Source organism: Macrotis lagotis, chromosome 6 (assembly GCF_037893015.1).
Source record: "Macrotis lagotis isolate mMagLag1 chromosome 6, bilby.v1.9.chrom.fasta, whole genome shotgun sequence".
Taxonomy (NCBI): Eukaryota; Metazoa; Chordata; class Mammalia; order Peramelemorphia; family Peramelidae; genus Macrotis; species Macrotis lagotis.
In genome coordinates, this window is record NC_133663.1 from 105601602 (window position 1) to 105617871 (window position 16270).

A 16270-nucleotide genomic window follows, 5' to 3' on the forward strand; every position below is an offset into this window, starting at 1 on the left:
AGTTTATGTAAGTCTTTCCAGGTTTTTGTTAAATTTTCCAACTCATAATTTCTTTCAGAATAATAGTACTCTATAACATTAATATAAAGTAACTTGCTCAGGCATTCCCAATTGATGAACATCTTCTCAATTTCTAGTTCTTTGCCACCACAAAAAGAACTGTTATAAATATTTTTGTATATGTAGGTTCTTTTCCTACTTTATGATCTCTTTGGAATACAGATTTAAGAGTGGTATTGTTGAATCAAAGGGTATGTATGCACAGTTTTCTAGGCTTTTGGGCATAGTTCCAAATTGCCTTCCAAAATGGTTGGATACCTTCACCAATATAAATTATGGAATGCTTCACAAATTTGGATGCCATCATTTTCCCCAGAGTCATGATAATCTTCTCTATATTGTTCCAATTTTAGTATTTGTGCTACTACTAAAGCAAGCTACATAGCCCATTAAAATCTCGAAAATCCCCATATCTGAAGGGAAACATAATCTATATCACTTTACCCTACCCCACCCCATTCCACCAAAAAAGAATCCTCTTCAAAAAGTCCCTATTTCTTTCTAAAGCACTACTATTTTCCAGTCTCTCAGATATTCCTCACTCTTCACCTCACATATCTGATCAGGTGATAAATGATGACATTTCTTCTACTGCATCTGTTTTATTTGTTCTCTTATGACTACTCATACAGTCACCACCTTAGTTCAGGTTCTCTTCATTTTCTGTCTGGGTTACTGAAATGAGTCTCTTACTGTCTAATTCATTGTCTACAAAGTTGACTAAATAATTCACTTCAATTACAACTCTGATATCACACCTCTATTCAATGAAGTCCAGTAACTTCCAACTTCCAACGATTACTCAATATAAAGCATTATATTTGGATTTTAAAACCTTTCAAAACCTGATCCTACCATACTGTGTTAGCCTTATTGAGTAAACCCAGCAATAGTCTGATGCTATAGTAGGCACTTAATGAATAGTTGTTGATTTTGTTAATTGGTTAATATCACTCCTTTTTCCTCCTGCTATGTTTAAGCTAGAGTGACTTTCTAACCTTCATTCAAACATAGCAAGTATCGCATCTCCTCTTTCCACACTTTTTCCCAGGGGATCCCTCATATATTACCCAATTTACTGGGTTTCATAGTAGTCCTTATTTTCTCCAGGACTTTGTTCAAGCACTTCATCTACCTTAAGATTTACCTGTTCCCCCAACTTCTAATACTTTTCCTTTCTCAACTATCTCCTATTTTTCATTTAACCTGTATATATTTATATATCTGTCTATATAGTTATATATCTATATCTATCTTATCTATGCTATCTCCTTGAGAACAGGGACTTTTTTCATTTTTGTCTTTGTTTTTGCAGCATTTATCACTATTCCTAGCACATAGATGATTCCTAGTTGTTTTATTGATGTTTACGTTTCTTGAGAACAAGAATAAATTTCATTTCTGTCTCTGTATTCTTAGCAACCCATATGTATTTGGCACATAGTAGGTATGCAATATTTTCTCCTGAATGGTTTACAAGGTATTCTTGGGTAAAATAATCAATTTCAACTGCCCAAGAATCATAGTTCTTCTATTTTCCCATCAGGAGTATTTTGTTCAGTTCTGGACAGCACAAATTAGTAAGTTCATTGACAAATGTTTGGAAAACTATTCTGGAAAGTGCCCAGAATAAGGGAAGAAAGATGGCAAAAAGATTATAGTCTGTGCTATACAATGATTAATTCAGTGAACTGAAAATGTGTAGCCTAGAATAGAAAAAAATATAACAGCAAAATGATAGGATGGCTTCAAGGACTTGAAGAGATTTCATGGGAAAGAGGAATTAGTTTTATTATGCTTTGTTTCACAGATCAGAATTGGAAGAAATGAGATATTTAGGTATGATGTAAGTAAAAATATCTTAAAAATTAGAGCAATCCAAACATGACCTTGGGAAATAATGACTTCCTTCTCAATTGTCTTATCTTCAAGAACAATTAACTATTTGTTATATAAAAGATTATTAATCTCTAAGAAAACTCCATTATATTCCACAATAATATTAGGAAGAACAATGGAGGTCATATAGTCTAATCTCTTCATTTATATTTGAAAAAACAGAGGCATGAGAGTTCAAATAATATACCATTGGAAAAGACCTCTGAAGGAGATGTCAGGAGTTAGAATCAAGAATCAAAAGTGCTACACTTTTAAGGGTCAAATAAAAGATTTGATGTTTAGGGCAAACACTTCATGTTCTTTCACACACTCTCATTGACTGGCCAAGAGAAGTACTTACCTTGAGAATGGTCTTTGGGAGTTCTCAGGAATCAAATAATTATGTATGACTCCATTGAAAATTTGTAGTAGTTAATTCTCTTAAATTTGTAATCATTAATTTTCTAAAGAAATTGGGGTTTAATTCCAGACTTTTTATTTTCTTTTGCATTCCTCATTGCACCAAGGATCATAAAGAATGTAGTCCCTGGGGGGGGGGGGGGCAGAGCCAAGATGGCCACATGAAGGGATCAAGTCTTACAAGCTCTCTGATAAAACTCATAAGTTAAGGACTCTAATTAAACTTTCGAGAGACAGAACCCACAGAGGGACCCATTGAGGCAGTTCTCCTACTCAAGGTAACCTGGAAAAGAGAAGAAAGGCTCCGCTCCCTGGGGTCGGAGGGGCAGCCCGCCAGAGCAAAAGAACTTCAGCCTCCCGGAGGCAGCCCCAGGGTGCTGGGAGCCACAGCTCACAGCAGCCAGTGGAATCTCCTGAGCTAAGGCCCAGGGAGCACCGGGCACAAAGTGGGGGAACAGCGGGGGACCTCTGCCAGAGCTAGCAAGTGAAGCCCAGCCCTCATTGCACACACCAAGCAGCTTGGTCTTTTGGCAGCCCAGACCCTGAAACAGAAGCAGGTGGAGCTGGTAAGCAGGAGCCCCCAGGGCATGAGCCCATTGAGCTGAGGGAGGGGAGTGAATAGAGAGACTGCGGAGCTCTGTCCTCTGCCCCTGAAACAGGACTCTGGGGCTCTGACCAAATTCAGATCCTGATCCCAGTCTAGGCCCCCCCAGAGAGCAGCAGGGCCCCCCCCACCTCAGCCCCATGGCAGAGGGGAACGCTTATGGTCATTCACAGACCAGGTGGGAGGACAGAACCTCACACACTGAGACCCTTGTGGGAGTGTCCCAAAAGCTCAGGAAGCACCCCCAAAACCAGGCCCAGGCTGGGAAAATGAGCAAGCAGAGTAATAAGAGGAAGACTATTGAGAAATATTTTGCAAATGAGCCCAAGAAGGATCAAAATACTCAGTCTGAAGATGAGGAAGCACAAGCTCCTGCACCTAAAGACTCCAAGAAAAACAGAAATTGGGCTCAGGCCATGACAGATCTCAAAAAAGACTTTGAAAATCAAATGAGGGAGTTAGAAGAAAAACTTGGAAAAAAAATGAGAGAGATGCAGGAAAAACATGAAAATGAAGTCAGAAGCCTAGTCAAGGAAATCCAAAAAAATGCTGAAGAAAATAGCATGCTAAAAATCAGCTTAGGTCAAATGGATAAAACAGTTCAAAAAGTTATGGAGGAGAAGAATGCTTTAAAAAGCGAAACTGGCCAGATGGAAAAAGAGATAAGAAAACTCTCTGAGGAAAACAAATCCTTCAGACAAAGAATAGAATTCAGGGAGACAGATGAATTTACCAGAAATCAGGAATCAATACTTCAAAACCAAAAACAATGAAAAATTAGAAGAAAATGTGAAATATCTCATTGAAAAAACAACTGATATGGAAAACAGACTTAGGAAAGATAATTTAAAAAATTATTGGAATACCTGAAAGTCATGATCAGGAAAAGAGCCTTGACATCATTTTCAAAGAATTACAAGAGGAAAATTGCCCTGATATTCTAGAAGCAGAGGGCAAAATAGAAATGGAGAGAATCCACTGATCCACCCCGAGAAACAGATCCCAAAAAACCACCCCCTAGAAATATTATAGCCAAGTTCCAGAACTCCCAAGTCAAAGAGAAAATATTACAAGCAGCCAGAAGGACACAGTTCAGATATCGTGGAGCTGCAGTCAGGATCACACAGGACTTAGCAGCAACTACATTAGAAGCTCATAGGGCCTGGAATACAATATACCAGAAGGCAAAAGAGCTTAGAATGCAGCCAAGAATGAACTACCCAGCAAGGCTGAATGTCCTCTTCCAGGGAAAAAGATGGACTTTCAATGAACCAGGGGAATTTCAAAGGTTCCTTTTGGAATGGCCAGAGCTGAACAGAAGGTTTGATTTTCAGATACAGGACTCAGGTGAAACATGGACATTGGAGGAGAGGGGGGAAATATGAGGGACTTAATGAGGATGAACTGCATGTATAGAAAAATGATACTGATAATATTCATATGAACCTTCTCAGTTAATAGAGCAGGTAGAGGGAGCTTTTATAGTTGAAGCACAGGAGAAAGCTGAATTCAAAGATAAAATATGGTGTAAAAATGGAGTTAATAGAAAAAAAGGGAAATGGAATGGGAGAAAGAAAAAGGAGAGGGGGAATAGTACAAGATATTTCACATAATAAGATTTTTTTTTTATTACAATGAGCTATTGCATTGATATGGAAGAGGGGGAGGCAAGGGGGAATGAGGGAACCTTTGCTCTCATCAGAGGTGGCTAGGAGAGGAAACAGCAAATATACTCAATGGGGTATAGGCATTTGGAGTAAGAAGGAGGGGGGTAGGGGGAAGGGGTGGGGATGTGAATAAAGGAGGAGAGGATGGATCATGGGGGGAGAGTGGCCAGATATAACACATTTTCTTTCTTACTTCTTGCAAGGGGCTGGGTTTGAAAGGCCTGCCCAGGACCAGAGGGCCAGGTGGATTCTGGGCATAAGGGGTGGTATGGGGGCTCAGGGCTTCTTGGCCCCAGGACCAGGGATCTGTCTGCTGTGCCACTCAGCTACCCTACAGCAAAGACAGAGTGAAAGGAGAGAGAAAATATAGTACATGGTAGTGGAGAAATAAGAAAGGAGGGAGTTGCGATCAGCAATGGCAACATTGGAAAAATATGGAAGTAACTTTTGTGATGGACTTATCATAAAGAATGTGATCCATCCATGACAGAGTTGTTGGTGTTGGAACAAAGACTGAAGCACATTTTTTGTTATTATTTGGGGGAGGGTGCAGGGCAAGTGGGGCTGGGTGGCCTGCCTGGGGCCACATAGCAGGGTGATCTTTGGGTGTCTTTGGCTGGATTTGGACCCAGGTGCTCCTGGCTCAAAGGCCAATGCTCTGTCTGCCACCCAGCCACCCCTACTATTATTACTATTTTATTTTATTTTGGGTCTTTTTTTTTCTTCTTTTTGGTTTTTGCAGGGCAGTGGGGATCAGGTGGCTTCCATGTCACATGGCTTGGTGATTGTTGGGTTTACGAGGCTGGATATGGACTTGGGTGCTCGTGGCTCCAGGGCTGGTGCTTCGTCCATTGCACCACCTGGCCATACCTACAATTATTACTATTATTTTTTTAATTTTAATTTTTTTCCTCTCCCCTTTACTTTTTTTCACCCAAGCAAGTCTATCTATATTCATGGGGAGAGGGGTATTTTGTTTACTTGTAAACAAGAATATTTTATTAATGTAAAAAAAATTTGTACAAAATAAGAATAAATAAATAAATAAAAGAATGTAGTCCCTCAATAAACATTTGTTTATTGAAAAAATATAGATAAAAGATACAAAGATGATCACTATTTAGATCTGAAATTATTAATTGTTCAATTTTTTTCCTGAAACTTTTGAGCAATTATATCCTTTCACAGAATTAATAGACAAAGGACAGTGTTCTTACAAAATTATTTCAAAATCAATATTATTAGTAATTATAGTCAACCAATTGGTAATAACATAATAATGGAAACACATCATACATTGCACATAGAAGCATTTGTATGAAACGAATTTGACTTAATTTTCTTGATTTTGGATGGATATACTAGCTAGGATCTATGATAAAAATTCTTATGGGAAATAATTTGACTCAATATAAAAAAAATTTCTTAACAATTGGAGTTGTACAAAATCCAATAGTCATGTATGTGTAGGGAGTTCATCTAAACCATCCCTGACACAGGGCAACTGAACCAGCTCCATCTTGGGAGGATTATTTCGTACCCCAAATGATCAACATCTTTGTATCTCGCTTTTGATTCCCAGCATTGCTAAACTCATGATTCAGTCATAATTAAGAATTTTTGTAACTGGGACAAATGTTATTGAAAGAGTTTAGCTTTGGTGGTAGAAGCATATAGTATACGGTTTGGTCATCTCTGAAATAATTCTTTGGGTTCATAAGATTATTAAATCCTTTTCTGCTGATATTAAGAAAAATGGTATGGATGCTTAGAATTTTAAGCAATAAATATATCTTCAAATCTATATAGTAATTATTTTTGTGTCCTTGTCTTGTGTTCATCCATAAATTTATTCATTCAATAATTCAAGAATTATTTTTATGTTCATGGTTATTGGTGTAGCAATATCTATAAAGAAGTATTCAAATATGGGTTTAGTTATGTCAGGAGAAGGGACTACCTATGTCCCATCTAGTGTAGGGATTTAGAGGGAGTAGACTCCACAATATAGATGCTGCTTACCTAAGTGCCACAGAGATGACAGATCATAAGAGCTAAACTGTGGAAATAGGGATTGCATTCAAAGAACACATCTAGGAGTATTTTCTACCCCTAGTGATCTTCCACCAACCTCTACCACATAGCATGACCATCCCAATTCTCTTGCCCAGTCATGCACCATTCCCCACCCCCACCCCCATAAGTCCAATTTACACAGACTACCTTTTACCACCATACCATTCTCCAATTGTAACCTTGTCCATTCAGTTCTTCTCACATATAAAAAAGTCAGATTCCAATGATTAACACCATGTGGACATGAACTGAATTTTCTAACAACATGACTGTACTTCTCCGAGCCTTGTGTTATCTGGGGTGGATTGTCTTCTGTGTCTTTCCCTCAATTTATTTTTCTCAGTCACATCCAATTCTAATTATAGCTCTGCTTGGCCCACTTTTTTCAAAGATGTAATACAACATTATTTTTTTATTTCTTTTCTAACTCTTAAATGCATTTCTTCTATGTACAAGTTAATTCTAAAATAAATGCCTTAAAATCAGTTGGGGAAATGTTCCACTATTCTCTAATTTCTAAAGTTCATTTCTTCTTCAAACCCTTTTTTGTTGTTGTTGTTGTTTTCCCTGGTAAATCTGTTTCACCCCAAGGTATCTTGTGGAAGTGGAGCATTCTGTACCCCCTCCTCTGATTTGGACCCCCTACAGGAATAATGTAAAGCTTCGCTGAAGCACAAAAAAGTGTCAAGTTACTATACCTAGAGACAATCCAATAAAAGAAGCCTGAAGGAGTCCCCTCTAATTATGCTTTTGCATCCAAACCAACCCAGTCATCAATTCCTATTCTGAAGCTTAAGTAACAAAACCTTCCCTGAAAATGAATATCTTGGTATCTGTCAGCTCACCCAGTGGTCTTCTAGATACTCTAGTTTAATTTTGTAGATGCCATCATTTTTATTTCAAGACCTTCAATCTTTGAATACTTAGAATTTCACTGTGACATCTTTTGCAGGTCTAAAAAGCATCTTTCTTTTCTATAAATTATATTTGCTGTTATTTATGCCTAAACAAAAAGCTTTTTTTGTCTATCTTTCTAGTCTTTCTTTTTGTCTCCTTCTTTCCCTCTTTTTCTGCCTCTGTCTCTGACTTTCTCTCTTCCCATCTCTCTGTCTCTGTCTCTGTCTCCTTCTATCTGTCTCTCTCTTGTCAATTTGATTTTTTTGTTGTTTTCTCCCAACTAAAGTGATTTCTACCTAAAAGGCTCCAGGTGAATAAACCCAATATAAAGATATAATTAAAGCACTGAATTCAGTGTTCATAGAATTCCCAATATTATCTTTTTAAAATACAAATTCAGCTGTGAAACTCTATCCTCAAGGGGAGATACCAGTGACAACCAAATCAGTTTCTGGCAGTTTTGTTTCAAAAACAGTCAGGTTTCTGTTTTGGTTCTGGGCAATCTCTCTGCTGACAGTCAAAAATCTTCCCTTAGATGCAGCTTCTGTCAGGCTCCGCTTAGGGCAGACTCCTGATTGACAATAGAAATCATGATACATGGATATGATGTCAGATCCATGTACAAACAACAAGGGTTTTGATTAGCAGCTTCATAATGGTGGAATTCTGGCTTTCGTATATTTTAACATCTGTTTAAATAGTTCCCAGATTCTTATGCATGTCTTAACAACCTAATTCTGAACTCATTTCTGTATATGGGATGAAATAAAATAACTCTGCTCACACTGGGAGTCTCAGAATAAAGAACAGAAGATGAAAAAGACCCTTGTTTTGTTTTGCTTTGTTTTTGCTTTGAAGACTTCGCAATGAAAATTTGGGGAACAAAATATGTATTACTGAAGCTATGGAAATATTAAGGAGAGGGCCAGCAGTAAAACATATTGCTCTAAATCAAAGATCTCAAAGATAATTCTGAAGTATAAATATTATTATTCCTTTTTATTAAAAATAAAGCAATAGACCCATTAGTTTGCTCCCTGTTAGGAATTCCCTCTTTTATTTATGAGAAATGAAATACCAGTTGTTTCTTGTCCTTCATTTTTAAAGATCAAAAGAGAACTGTTAGAGAAGTTACAGAGTATACAACTGTATCTGATCAACCAATAGGAACTCAGAATGTTTTACCACAGATCCAACACATTGTCCATGAAAACACCTCGTATGGGTATGCTAAAGTCTTTCATGTTTCCTTTGAGCTACTTCAATTCTGCTTTGGTCACAGAGCCACAGCACCCCCTCCGATGAGGGCATACCATTCTGGGTTCCTAGGCCAGTGTATCACATGCTACACAATATGCAACAACAACAAAAATTATATTTTTAAAAATTAAATTTAAATGTCTCTTTAAGTTTTATGAGTCACATTTATATATATTATCTCATTTGAATCTAGTAACAACCCTATAAGGTAAATGCTTGTTTTTTTTTTAATTAGACATGTGATATCATAGCTACAGATTTCTCTATCTATTGATCTGGATTGGCACTTACTCTATAATTTATTGCCTAGAGAATTGCTTTTGGCAAGAACAGGATCACATAGTATGTCAAAGACTGGACTTAAACCACCTAAGCCACCACTGTCCTAAATCTGAGGCAAACTATCTATTCATTACCCTGTTCTATATTTTTATCTCTATTCTACAGATAAGGAAAGAGTTTATGAGAGAAAGTATGTGTCTGAGCTTGAATTTAAATCCAGGTCTTCATTAATTATAGCAATCAGTTCACTTTCTATATAGCTTGTCATTAGAATTGTATTTGCTTCTCTCCAAGAAATTTAGATTCATAATGTTCAGCAGCAGACTAGGCTGTTATTTGTTTTGTTTTATTTTTTTAGAGAAAAGATTCATTCACCAAAAATTAGTCAAATAATAATACATGGTTCTAAGGAATTGCTTTCTTAGAAATTAATGGTATTAGCATATTTAGTGATTACACCTCTTTACCTTCTAGCTGGTTTGAATTGGTGTCATGACAGAAGGCCCCTGCCTTCTGTCAAAGCAATAGATCTAAAAAAGAGGAAACATTTTAAAGAAAAATTTGATAGAATAGTTAAATTTAACATATGCAGGCCTAAGCAGGAAGTTTATTTATCGTCTCTTCTCTTCCACTCCCCTCTCCACCCCAAAACCATCAGTGCTGTCACATTGCTACCCCTGGAGGTGAGGGTGTGAATCTGTAATCTTAGCCTATCTACTGCCCTGTGAATTACAAACCCTGTCAAGAATCTGTCATTTGGATTTTGATGAAAGAGAATACAATGTCTTTGTTCTCTAAGTATGATAGTATTTTTAGCTTTAAGAGTTAAAAACAAAATTTTCCATTTAAAGATGTCATTTTGAATAAAATTTATTTGCATGAAACTAAATTTCAGCATAATCCATAAATTATATTGTCCAGTCATAAATCAGTTCTGTTGATAACAATTTTTATGACAAATGTATTAGAAGATAGTAATGCTATAGATTTTGCTTTAACCCTAAGTTAAAAGTTGAAAGTCAACCATAATAACCCCCTAGATGCTATACAGTTCTTGTGCAAAAACTATATAAGACAAGTACCAAGGGAAAATAAGACAAGGAAGATTCATCAGGTAGAAAGAGCAAGGTATAGGAAATTGATAGCCCACAATTTTAATATATATATATATATATATATATATATATATATATATATATATATATATATATATACATATATTTATCTTAACATGATATACACATATGTATATGATGTTAAGAAAAGTTAAGAATGTCCCCCCACCCAATATATTAAATGAACTCATGGAAGATGATTTATCCAAGACCATGATTTGGAGTCAAACATAATTAGAAACTGTGTATGAGTCATAATCTTCACCATTGCATGACAGCCATAGTAGTAATAGTAGTAGTAGTGTTAATAGTAATGTCATCTTCTGGAGCATCATCATAACTCTCCAAACCCCAAATTCCAGCTTGAATTTCTATTTTTTAAAGTTTTTGATAGTTTATTTTGATAGTTTATTTTTATTTTTCCAAATGCATGTCTTGAAAGCATTTCAACATTCATCCATTTGCATATTCTTTCATTACATATTTTTCCACCACCCTGCCTTTCTATCCCCACCTCCCACCCCCCAGCAGTGAACAGTACAGTAAAAGTTGTACATGTATAACCATATTCAACATGCCCACGTATTCATCATTTTGTATAAGAGGAAGTAGGACCAAGGGAAAAGAAAGAAAACCATGGAGTAGGAAGGAAAAAAAATGAGAAGATTTTGGAAAAGTGAATATAATATTCTTTGGGATTCTGTGGGGTTTTTTTTAACTATTTTTCTAGCCCCATAGGATAGATTTTTAGTTAATTTGATTGCTATGATACTGAATAAGGAATTTATTCTGGGAAGAACTGTCATTTTTATTATATGAGCTCAGCCTAACCATGAGCAATTGATGCTTTTTTCCAATTGTTATCTCTAAATTTATTGTTGAAAATTATTTTGTAATTGTATTCATACAGTTTCCAAGTTTGTCTTGGGAGGTACATTCCCAAGTATTTAATGTTGTCTACAATTACTTTAAATGCAGTTTCTTTTTTTATGTCTAGCCCTTGGGTTTTGCTGTTCATATATATAGAAATGTTGATGATTTATGTAAGTTTATTTTATATACTGCTAATTTGCTGAAATTGTTAATTGTTTCAAGTAGTTTTCAACTTGATTTTCTAGGGTTCTCTAAGTATCTCATCATATCATCTGAAAAGAATGAGTTTTTCTTCCTTATTTCCAATTCTAATTTCTTTAATTTCTTTAATTTCTTTATCTTCTCTTACTTCTAAAGCAAGCATTTCTAATACCATACTGAATAATAGTGGTGATAATGGTCATTCTTGTTTTACCTCAATCTTATTGGAAAAACTCCTGGTTTATCCCCATTATATATAATGTTTGATGATGGGTTTACATAAATACTGCTTATTATTTTAAGAAAAACTTAATTATACCTATACTTCTGAGTGTTTTTCTAAATAGGAATAGATGTATTTTGTCAAAGGCTTTTTCAGCATCTTTTGAGAAGATCATATTTCTATTCGTTTTGTTACTGATATGTTCAGTTATGTTGATTGTTTTCCTAATATTGATCCACTGCTACCTACCTGGTATACTGTATTTCCCCATGTATAAGATGCACCTTAATTTGGGGGCTTGAAATTTGAAAAAAAAATGTATTACATAGAGTTATTGAACTCAAGCTTTATTCATCAAGAAATTCAAGGACCTTCTGCTCATAGCTTTCACATATCTTTTGAGTAAGTTTGGTGCATAGTCACATGCTTAGTCCATTCCATTTCATAAACCTGAAGCACCAATTGTGTCCTCTTTAAAATCAATCACTTCTTTTTCATCAGCAAGTCTTCTTGCCTCATGCTAAACCATCTTTGTGGAAACAGGAATTCCAATTGCCCTTTGCTCTTCAATCCATTTCTTCAATTCCCTCTCTAAATCAGGCCATTTTGCTGACTTGCTTCTCATGACCTTTTACTAGGACATTTTCATTAGGGTTTCTTCTTCCTGTAGCCAGTTTCAGATTGTTTTCTCAGTTGGAGGAGGATCAAATTGACACTCAGCAGCACGATTTCCATTCACTTTTGCAAACTGTATTATTTTTAACTTGAATTCAGCATTGTATGAAAAATCTTTTCTGAGTCATTTCTGGGTAGAACATGGCAAAATATAACCTAATATACTTGTAACAAATGACAAACAATGAATACAAAGACAACAAGCATGAAAAAGCAGGAAATGCAAGTTAAAAAATCTACAATTTCTGTATAGAAGCTTCCAGTATTTAGACTCCAAATTTTTCAATAAAGGTGTGTCTTATGCATGGGAAAATATGGTAAATCCTGACTGATCATGGCATATTATCCAAGTAATAATTTGTCATAATCTCTTTGCTGAAATTTTATTTAAGATTTTTTCATGAATGCTAATCAGGGAGATGGGTCTATAATTTGCTTTGTGGTTTCAGCTCTTCCTGGTTTAGCTATCAGCACCATATTGATGTCATAAAAGAAATTTGACAGAAACTCCTATTTTTAAAAATAATTTGTGTAGAATTGGAATTAATTGTTAGAATTCACTTGCAAATTCATTTGGAATTGGAACTTTTTTCTTTTTTAGTTTGCTGATGGTTTCTTCAATTTCTTTTTCTGAAATGGGGTTATTTCTTCTGTTAATCTGGATTGTTTATATTTTTTAAAATATTCATCAGTTTTACTCAGGTTGTCAAAATCATTAGCATACCATTTGGAAAACAGCTCCAAATTATCTCTTTAATTTCTTCCTCATTGATGGTGAGTTCACTCTTTGCATTTTTTGATACTGGCAATTTGGTTTTCTTCTTTCTTTTTTTAAAATCTAATTAACCAAAGATTTAATCTATTTTATTGTTTTTACCCATAAAATCAACACAGTTTTATTTCTTTAGATCAATAGTTTTTTGTTTTCAATTTTATTAATTTCTCCTTTAATTTTCAGAATTTCTAATTTGGCATTTAAATGTGGATATTGAATTTATTCTTTTTCTATCTTTTTCAATTGTATGTGCAATTCATTGATCCCCTCTTTCTCTATTTTACTAATAAAAGCATTTAGATATATGAAATTTCCCCTAAACCTCTTTGACTATATATATATATATATATATATATATATATATATATATATATATGTATATATTTGTTACAAAATTTCCTTCCACCCTTCCTTCCCACCTTCCTCTCCACGGCAGCAAACAATCAGGTTAGCAATATAAAGGCATATTTTAGATAAACATGTTTATATATTAGTCATTTTCATTTGAGGTATTAGGATTAAGGGAAAGAGATACATAAGAGATAATTTTTATAGTGTTCATCAGATTCTGAAGGGTTGGGTTTTCTTTTTTCTTTTGTTTTTTTTTTTTTGTTTTGCTTTATTTTTCTTCCTGTGAATGGGGATAACATTATCTTTGGCCAGTCTAATAGGGCTGACCTAGCACTCTGAATTGCTGAGAGTAGCTGCTTCTCTTAAGGTTGATCATCTCACAATGTTATTGCTTTTTTTTAATTTAAAAATATATTTTTTTTATTTAAGGCAATGGGGTTAAGTAACTTGCCCAAGGTCACACAGTTTGGCAATTATTAAGTGTCTGGGGATGATTTTTGAACTCAGGGCCAGTGATCTATCCACTACACCTCCTAGCTACCCCACCACAATGTTATTGTTAAGGTGTACAATGTTCTATTGGTTCTGTTCCCTTCCCTCAGCATCAGATCCTGTAACTCATTCCCTGCTTCTCTAGAGTCTGATCATTTATGATTTCTTATAGAACAATAATATTCCACAGTATTCATGTACCATAACTCGTTTAGCTATTCCCCAATTGATGGGCATCCCCTCAATTTCCAATTTTGTGCTACTACAAAAAGAGAGCTACTACAAATATAGAACATATAGAACTTTTCCCATTTTTTATAATGTCTTCTGGATATAGACCTAGAATTGGAATTGCCTGAAAAGGGTTTTTTTGCTCTTTGGGAATAGTTCCATATTTCTCTCCAGAATGGTTGGATCACATTGCAACTCCATCAGAAATGTATTAATATTGCAATACTCCCACAATCTCTCCAACATTTATCATTTTCCCTTTTTTTCTCATCTAGGCCAATCTGGTAGGTATGAGGTGATACCTCATTGTTGTTTTAATTTGCATTTTTCTAATCAAAAATGACTTGGAACATTTTTTCACATAATTATGTATAACTTTAATTTCTTAATTTGAAAACTATCTATTCATTTCCTTTGACCATTTATCCATTGGGGAATGGCTTGTAATCTTATAAATTTGACAGAATTCTCTATATATTTTAGAAATGAGATCTTTATCAGAACTCTTAGTTGTGAAGATTATTTCCCAGATTTCTGCTTTTTTGGCAGCATTTTTGGCAGCATTGATTTAATTAGTGCAATACCTTTTTTAATTTAAAGTAGTCAAAATCATTCATTTTGCAATTTATAATGTGCTCTAATTCTTGTTCAGTCATAAATTTGTCCCCTTTCCATAGATCCAATAAAGTATTTCTTGGTCTATTAATTTATCTATGATGTCACCCTTTATGTCTAAATCCTGTACCCATTTTGATCTTATTTTGGTACATGGTGTTAGATGTGGGTCTCTGCCAAATTTTTGCCATACTATTTTCCAGTTTTCCCAACAATTTTTCTCAAATACTATGTTCTCCCAGAAGCTGATGTGTTTGGGTTTGTCAAATAGTAGATTGCTGTAGTCATTTACTTCAGTTTCCTTTTTCATTTAATGTGGTTTTATTACTCTATTTTTTTTGACCAGCACCAGGCAGTTTCGATGACTGCTGCTTTACAGTATAGTTTTTGATCTGGTACAGCTAGGCCACCTTACTTTATATATTTTTTTCATCAGTTCCCTTGCTATTCTTGACCTTTTGTTGCTCCAGATGAATTTTGGTAGTATTTTTTCCTAGCTTGGTAAAGATGTTATTTGGTACTTTGATTGGTGTGGCACTGAATAACTAATTTAATTGGTAGAATTGTAATTTTATTATATTAGCTTGACCTAACCATGAGCAACTGACATTTTTCGAATCTGACTTTATTTGGGTGAGAAGTACTTTGTAATTATGTTCATACAGTTTCTGGGTTTATTCTGGAAGGTAGATTCCTAAATATAATGTTGCCTTTAATTACTTTAAATTAAATTTTCCTTTCTATCTCTTGCTCTTGGGTTTTATTCCATATATATATATATATATATATATATATATATATATATATATATATATATATAATATGGAAATGCTGATGATTTATGTAAGTTTATTTTATATCCTCCTCCTTTGCTGAATTTGTCAATTGTTTCAAGGAGTTTTTAGATAATTTTCTTGGGTTCTCTAAGTATATCATCATATCATATGCAAAGAGTGAAAGCTTTGCTTACTTATTGCCAATTCTGATTCCTTCATTTTTTCTTCTCTTATTGTTGCAGCTAGTATTTCTAATACTGTGTTGAATAGCAATGGTGATAATAGGCATCCTTATTTCATACTTACTTTTATTGGAAATACTCTGAGTTTATTCCCATTACATATAATATTTGTTGATGGTTTTAGATACTATTTATTATTTTAAGGAAAAGTTTGTTTATTCTTAAACTTTCTAGTTTTGTAATAGGAATGGACGTTCTATTTTATCAAAGGCTTTTTCAGCATCTATAGAGATAATCATATGATTTCTATTGGTTTAGCTATAGATATGTTTAATTATGTTGAGTGTTTTCATAATATTGAACCATCTCTTCCTACCTGGCATAAATCCTATCTGATCATGGTGTATCATCCTAGTAATAACTTGCTGTAGTTTCATTGCTAAAATTTTATTTAAGATTTTTGTATCAATATTCATTGGGGAGATTGCAGTATAATTTTCTTTATCTGTTTTGCTTTTTCCTGGTTTAGGTATCAGCTCCATGTTTGTGTCATAAAAGGAGTTTATCAGAACTATTTTTTAAAATAGTTTATGTAGAATAGGAATTCATTGTTTCTT

General features: G+C 34.5%; 1 non-coding gene across 1 annotated transcript; it reads right to left on the reverse strand.

Moving 5' to 3' along the window:
• Window positions 1-329: 329 nt before the first annotated feature.
• LOC141492386 (U6 spliceosomal RNA) lies at window positions 330-436 on the reverse strand. Its single transcript, XR_012469870.1, has one exon. It is a non-coding gene; the product is annotated as a U6 spliceosomal RNA (small nuclear RNA).
• Window positions 437-16270: the final 15834 nt, after the last annotated feature.